The sequence below is a fragment of the Galeopterus variegatus genome, unplaced genomic scaffold (genome assembly GCF_000696425.1).
Source record: "Galeopterus variegatus unplaced genomic scaffold, G_variegatus-3.0.2 Scaffold715, whole genome shotgun sequence".
Classification (NCBI taxonomy): domain Eukaryota; kingdom Metazoa; phylum Chordata; class Mammalia; order Dermoptera; family Cynocephalidae; genus Galeopterus; species Galeopterus variegatus.
In genome coordinates, this window is record NW_007726826.1 from 81,489 (window position 1) to 88,229 (window position 6,741).

Consider the following 6,741-nt stretch of genomic DNA (forward strand, 5'->3'; position numbering starts at 1 on the left):
GCATGTCATGCGCGTGTCACGTACAATGTGCGAGGAGAAGGAGGTCTCGCCTCTTTAGTGTTCTTTCCAAAAACCCATAACTCCAATCTAACCAGGAGATAAACATCAAGTAGACCCACACTGAGGAACATTCTACAAAGTACCTGACCCAGACACCTCAAAACTGTCAAAGTCTTGAGAAACAAGGACAGATTGAGAAACTGTTACAGACCAGAGGAGACTAAAAAAAACACGACGACTACATGCAGTGCAGATGGGATCCTGAAAAGAAAGAGGACATTCATGGGAAAACTGCGAAACCCAAGTGAAGCCTGACATTTCGTTAATCGTTGAGTGCCCAGGCTGGTTGGTGTGGCGGCTGTACCAGGGTAAGGTCTTAACAGGGGGCTGGGTACAGGAGGTAAGAAATGCTATGTCGTACCAGAGCAACTTCTCACATTTTACTGCAAATCTCAAATCTTTCCAAAATAAAAAAGTTTATTTTAAAAAAGCTCTTGTGGAGGTCTTTAAAATGTTACCTTTTTAAAAATGCATTTGACAAACGTGCATATAGCACTTAACCTGTGCAAAGCACGATGCTAAGTATAGCACAGAAATTACTCCTCATTCTGATGTTGTCACACCTCATACCTGTGCAGTTGTCGGGCTCTGGAGGGACCTTCTCATCCACCACTCACTCTGCTACCTCTTGGCTCAGGTCTGCCATCTCTGGTCTACACCGTGTCACCCAACACTGGCCTCAGCCCTTTCCTTGATTGCCAAAAAACCCCAAACAACTCCCCAAAGCAAACAAAGCCATTCTCTCGAGACACCTGTGGGTATGGCAGACTTCACCAAAAGATTGGAGGAATGGGGTGTTTGAACATCACAGAACCAAGTCCTGAGGTGAGTGTCGGACATCTCTGGCCTTTCAGAAGCAGTGCCTGGGTCACCTCCAGCAGGAGGGGTGCCTGGCCCCAGCCCCTCTCCCCGTCCTCCCTCCCACCCCAGTTCCTGGGTACAGCTCTTGCCGAGGTTGGCTCTTCTCTCATTTACTACCTTCTACCCTGTCCATGCCATGGGGGAGAAGTTTTTTGCAATTGGCTCTTTTTTATGATAGAAAAATAGATGTGGCCTGAGACTGGAGTCCCTAAAGCAGCAAAGTTCAAAGGGAACAGCCCCAGCACACAAGAGAGGCCCAGGATCAGCTATGGATCAGCGACTGCAGGCAGGATGTCAGAGCTGGGGGCAAAGAGGGACCCTGGAGCTGACTAAGGTTCTCCTTGCTTTGCAGCTGAAGCCAAGGCCCCAGGAGCCGTGGAGAGGAGGTGCGGAGGGCTTGCGGGTGGCCTGCAGCTGCTCAGGAGTCACACAGGATGAAATAAGGGTGAACCCCATTAGCCCTGCTCCCTAGGCCTGGCCTGGGCTCAGAGGCTCAGGGAGGTGGGCACCAAGGTGGCACAGACCTGCCCCACTGTTCGGCTCAGGCGCCTCTGCAGAGTCAGCTCCAGCTCCAGGCCCTGGGCAGGGGTCGCTCCATCCTGTGAATGTGGCAAGTGAAGGTGTCTACTGCCTGAAGATGCCTGGAATTCCCATCACACATGTGCACGCACACACACACACACACACACACACACACACGGTGGCGCCACCGTCACACAGTCAGGCTGGGTGAGGAGAAAGGAACACGTTTCTCCAGCCCAAAGCTCAGCTGAACAGGGCCCTGTGAGGGGGACAGGGTGGCTCTGCCCTGCATGGATCCCCACCTACCCCTCCAGGGCCAGTGTGCCCCATTCCCAGACTAGCCCTCCCTGTTGAGTTAGGAGCTGCTCACCCTGGTCAACATGCCTCGGTTTGCCAAGGGGAGAGAACAATTCAGCCCCCGTCCTCCACTGGGGGTTGAACTGGGCTAATTCACAGAACAGAGAAGTATGGGGTGCAGGAGGTGCCGGGTGGGCTCAAGGGCAGGGGGAACACCCAGGAAAGGCCCATCCTCATTTTGTCTGGAGGCAACGGTGGCCTGGTCTCTCTCAGCCGGGCTGAGACCCCTCAGCACAGCCCAGGGTCAGGGATAAGGTCCCTCTGCAGAGTGGTGTGGGCCCCACCCCTGAGGCTCACCCGGACCGCAGGAGTCCCTGGGACCTAATAAGACACACAAATCAGCAGGCAGGCTGCAGGCCCTGGCCATGCAAGGAGAGGGAAAGCTGAGCCTACCCTTGGCAATCCCACTGCCCCCGAGCCTGGCCCAGTGCCTGGGTGTGCCTGCAGCCCTGACATCAAGAGGATGAGCCTGCCACGGCGAACGGCGGGCATGCGGCCCATCTGTCAGGGGAGCCCAGCCCAGGTGCCCGGCAGCCCACAGCCTCCTTCTTGTCCCGGCTCTGACCAGCCCTGCACTTCTGTCTTGTCGCTGGTCAGGAGGACCAGGCAGGCCTGCGTGCATGAACCAGAACAGCAGGAGGCCACTCAGAGAGAAAAGCTGGAAACCTGCTTGAGGAAGGTGGCGGGTCCCCAATGCTGCTCTCATGGGGGGATCTAGAGGGAAATGTCCCCTTCTATCACTCTCCCAAGAGGGAAGCTGCCCCAGACCTGCCCACCTTCCCGCCACCAGAACCCCCCTGGCCTTCCATGTCTGAGGAGAAAGCAGCAGGCTAGCGACCCAGGCTCCCTGACGCAGCGGCAGTCTGTGACTTCATCATCGGTGGTCAGCCTCACTTTTCACATCTGCTAAATGGGAATATTTCTCACTCTCCTCCTGAGCAGATGGCTCCTTAAGTCCCTGGCCACAGAGGAAAGAGCCCTGGACCCAGTTCACGATGGGCAGTGGTGCCACGAGACCCACTGTGTGGGCTCCCACGGCCTCATGATAAGAAACTCGGTCACTGCTCTCAGGGAGCACCTGAGAGTAACAAAACTCAAGTCAGGGATTTGGAGCCCAAAGGAGAGTGTCCAAGCAGTTCCAGGAAAAGCCACCTTTGCCACACAAGTGCCATGCACATGTTCAGTAGAGGCAAGACAGTCGGAGGCCTGCCCAGGAGGGTTGGAGGGCATGGTGTGGGCTGAGCTCCCAGGCGTGTCTGGAGCTGGTACCTGAGCACTGAGAGACAGTGTCCACGAGGAAGGGCGAGGGGATGGGAGGAGGGGACAGCTCTGGCTTGGCTGGCCTGAGCCTGGCTGGCTCTGGGGGTCTTCCCAGTGGGCCTGGATGCTCTTGTCTCTCTCCCACAACCCCCCTGGCCTTCCATGTCTGAGGAGAAAGCAGCAGGCTAGCGACCCAGGCTCCCTGACACAGCGGCAGTCTGTGACTTCATCATCGGTGGTCAGCCTCACTTTTCATCTGCTAAATGGGAATATTTCTCACTCTCCTCCTGAGCAGATGGCTCCTTAAGTCCCTGGCCACAGAGGAAAGAGCCCTGGACCCAGTTCACGATGGGCAGTGGTGCCATGAGACCCACTGTGTGGGCTCCCACGGCCTCATGATAAGAAACTCGGTCACTGCTCTCAGGGAGCACCTGAGAGTAACAAGACTCAAGTCAGGGATTTGGAGTCCAAAGGAGAGTGTCCAAGCAGTTCCAGGAAAGGCCACCTTCGCCACACAAGTGCCATGCACATGTTCAGTAGAGGCAAGACAGTCGGAGGCCTGCCCAGGAGGGTTGGAGGGCATGGTGTGGGCTGAGCTCCCAGGCGTGTCTGGAGCTGGCACCTGAGCACTGAGAGACAGTGTCCACGAGGAAGGGCGAGGGGATGGGAGGAGGGGACAGCTCTGGCCTGGCTGGCCTGAGCCTGGCTGGCTCTGGAGGTCTTCCCAGTGGGCCTGGATGCTCTTGTCTCTCTCCCATGGTAGGTGCCCACCAGGGCCACAAGCAATGTTTGGCGCCCAAGGAGAGGGGAAAGAAAAGAACAGGCCACTTGTCAGTGTCCCTAAGGACACTGTCCCTAAGACCTCCGGGAGCCTGTTCTGCAGGTGTCCCTCGTAAATGCCCATTAGCATGGCTTCCCCACCTGCGGCTGTCTCTGGCCAGTGCCAGGGCCCTGGCGTCGCCCTGGCCCACTCCCCTCTCGGCAAGGCCTCACACCTGGCCAGCAGCCACACAAGTGCCTGGCAATTAAACAGGCGAGGAGCCCTAATAAGAGAGTGGGACGGCTTTATAATTCCTATTCACACTTATGAATTATTCCCTTGGTCCTCATCCTCTGCCGTTAGGTGTCTTCCCACGGGCTGGAATCCTTGGCTTATCTAACGACTCAGATATGAGCAGGCGCTGGGCGGTGGGCTCTGCAGACAGCTTCAGGCCTCCCTCCCCTCCCCCACATCCCTCCAATGCCTCCCCTCCCCCGCCCCGCACTCAGAATGCCAGGCCATGGGGTAGATGCTGGGTCAGGCTGGGCTACTGAAGGCAGGTGCCTCCAAGGCTCGTCCACCATCTAACATTCCCCTGAGTCAGTGAGTGACATGGGAGGAAACGCCAACACAGCACAAACTCTACTCCTGTGGTCTTCTTGGTTTTTCTACAGAGAACATTCCACTTCTAATGACTGTCCCTGCCAGCCCCAAGACTCTGATGACAGAGAGGAGGTGAAGGGGCTGAGACGGAGGCTGCACCCCCATCTAAGGCCCAGCCTGCTCCCCCCTCCCCACCGGCCACACCTTCCCCAGGGCAGGCCATCTGCCTGGTCCCCACCCCAGCTAAAGCCCTGGAAAGACGACGTTCAGTGAGCCCCCATATGTGTGATTCAGAGACCCGAGTGTCATCGAGACCTCTCTGTCTCTGTGTGTGTCTATCTCTGTCTCTGTCTCTGTGTGTCTCTCTCCGTCTCTCTCTGTCTGTTTGTCTCTTTCTCTGTCTCTTTCTGTCTCTGTCCTTCTGTTTGTCTCTGTCTCTGTCTGTCTGTCTTTGTCTCTCTCTCTCTTTCTCTGTATCTCTGTCTCTGTGTATGTGTGTGTCTCTGTCTTTGTCTCTCTCTTTCTCTGTCTCTCTGTGCCTCTCTGTCTCTCTCTCTTTCTGTCTCTCTCTGCTAACAACATGGCAGTGGCTTTCCATGGCTCTGAGACTGAAGGAAAGACAGACACTCGGCACTGGAGGGTCTGCACAGGGTGGGTCTTCCTCCCTGGCCTCCTGCCTCCCCCACACTGCCAGCTAGCACAGAGGTAGTCAATAAAACACGTGTTGGTGAAAGGACAGGGCAGGAAGGGGGAGGATTCTCAGCTCTGGGGCTTAGGAAAGGGAGAGTGGAAAGGAGACCTTTCCAGAACTTCTCAGGGAAACTGTCCTTTCTCCCAGCTTACTCCCCAGTCCTGCAGAGGGAGCACCCTCTCTGTCCTCTCCCTGTCGCCTCTTCTGGAGGAGTGACAGGGCAGATTGCATTGGAGATGGAAACCCGATGTCCTGGGCCAAGCGAGCCTCGACTGGAACTCAGCTCCCAGGCCCCACGTTTTCCCTCCCCCCCACCTCTGCCGAGTGCACCCCAGACTCCTCGGAGCTCAGATCAGAGAGGAAACAGAGTGACTCTGCTCTGCTCAGCATGTGCTACCTTGGATCATGCATGATGCAACAGTCTGTCCTCTGATCCCCTGCCAGCCCAAACCCCCAAGCTCCCCCATCCGTCACAGGAGTCCGGCCTCTGGTCACCAGCGGAGTCGTGAATGGATCTGCCCAAACTTGTCCACTGGAAATAGATTTTGAGGCTGCTGGCTGGTGGGGCTTTTTCCTTGCTGCTATGATTTCATTTTTGTGCTTTGTCTTTATGTTCTTAATATTAGTGTGATACACATTCATTGAACGAGTAAAGCTAGAAGAAACATTGAAGTATAAGAAAAGCAGGAAAACCCCCGTCACCTGTCACCCTACCACAGAGGCTGTCATGTGATTCATCACTTTGACCACTTTCCTTTGTCCCAGTTTGGCTGATCCCTGCTGACACACATCACATTAGCTTTGGGCTGTAAGGGCACCAGGCCCCTCGGCCACCCAGCTGGTGCCCTGTCTCCCCGGGGAACTTTTCAGACTCAGTGCATTTTAAGATGCAGGGAAAATATAACAGCTTTAAAATAAGGCACTGAATTTGGGCCAAAATTCCTTAGGCCTACATGTGAGATTTGAGCTGTTTTTCTGGGGTGGCTAAAGACAAATTTGAGAAGTAGGAGATGTTGAGTTCTGTTTTTAGGGAATATGGCAGGCTAAATTCCGGGGTGAACACTCCTATTGAAAACAGCTAAAATGGCTGGATAAAATATTTTTTAAATCTTAAAAGCACTGAGAAGTTGACAGATAGTTGAGAGTGACCAGGACAAAATCTGAAAGAAGCCAGACTACAGCGGTCCAGGAAGCAGCTCTTGCCCCAAGAGTGTTTTCTTGTCCCAGCCACTTTGCACGGCAGCTTTTCAAAGCGTGGGGCCTCCCTATAGGAAGCGAGGACCCTGAAGGTCTATGCCACTGGGTAAGAAGGAAGGAGCAGGGGCCGGCCCGGTGGCGCACTGCTATAGTGTGCCACTTGGGAAGTGTGGCGGCGCTCCCGCTGAGGGTTCAGATCCCACATGCAGACCGGTTCCTGCTCACTGGCTGAGCGAGGCGCGGGAGCAACGCCGAGGGTTGCGATCCCGTTGCTGGTCCCGGTCCGGTGCGGGGGCGACACTGAGGGTTGCGATCCGTGGCCGGACACGGAAAAAGACAAAAAGGAAAAAAAAAAAAAAAAAAAAGAAGGAAGGAGCAGACCAGAAGCCAACCCCGCCCCATACTGCCACCCAAGGACCTATCCATCCCT

The 6,741-nt window shown here is 55.4% G+C and overlaps 1 pseudogene; it reads right to left on the reverse strand.

Annotated features, from left to right (window-relative positions):
- Positions 1 to 1,406: 1,406 nt before the first annotated feature.
- The window catches only part of LOC103589719, a 14,270-nt pseudogene continuing 8,935 nt past the window's right edge, over positions 1,407 to 6,741 (reverse strand).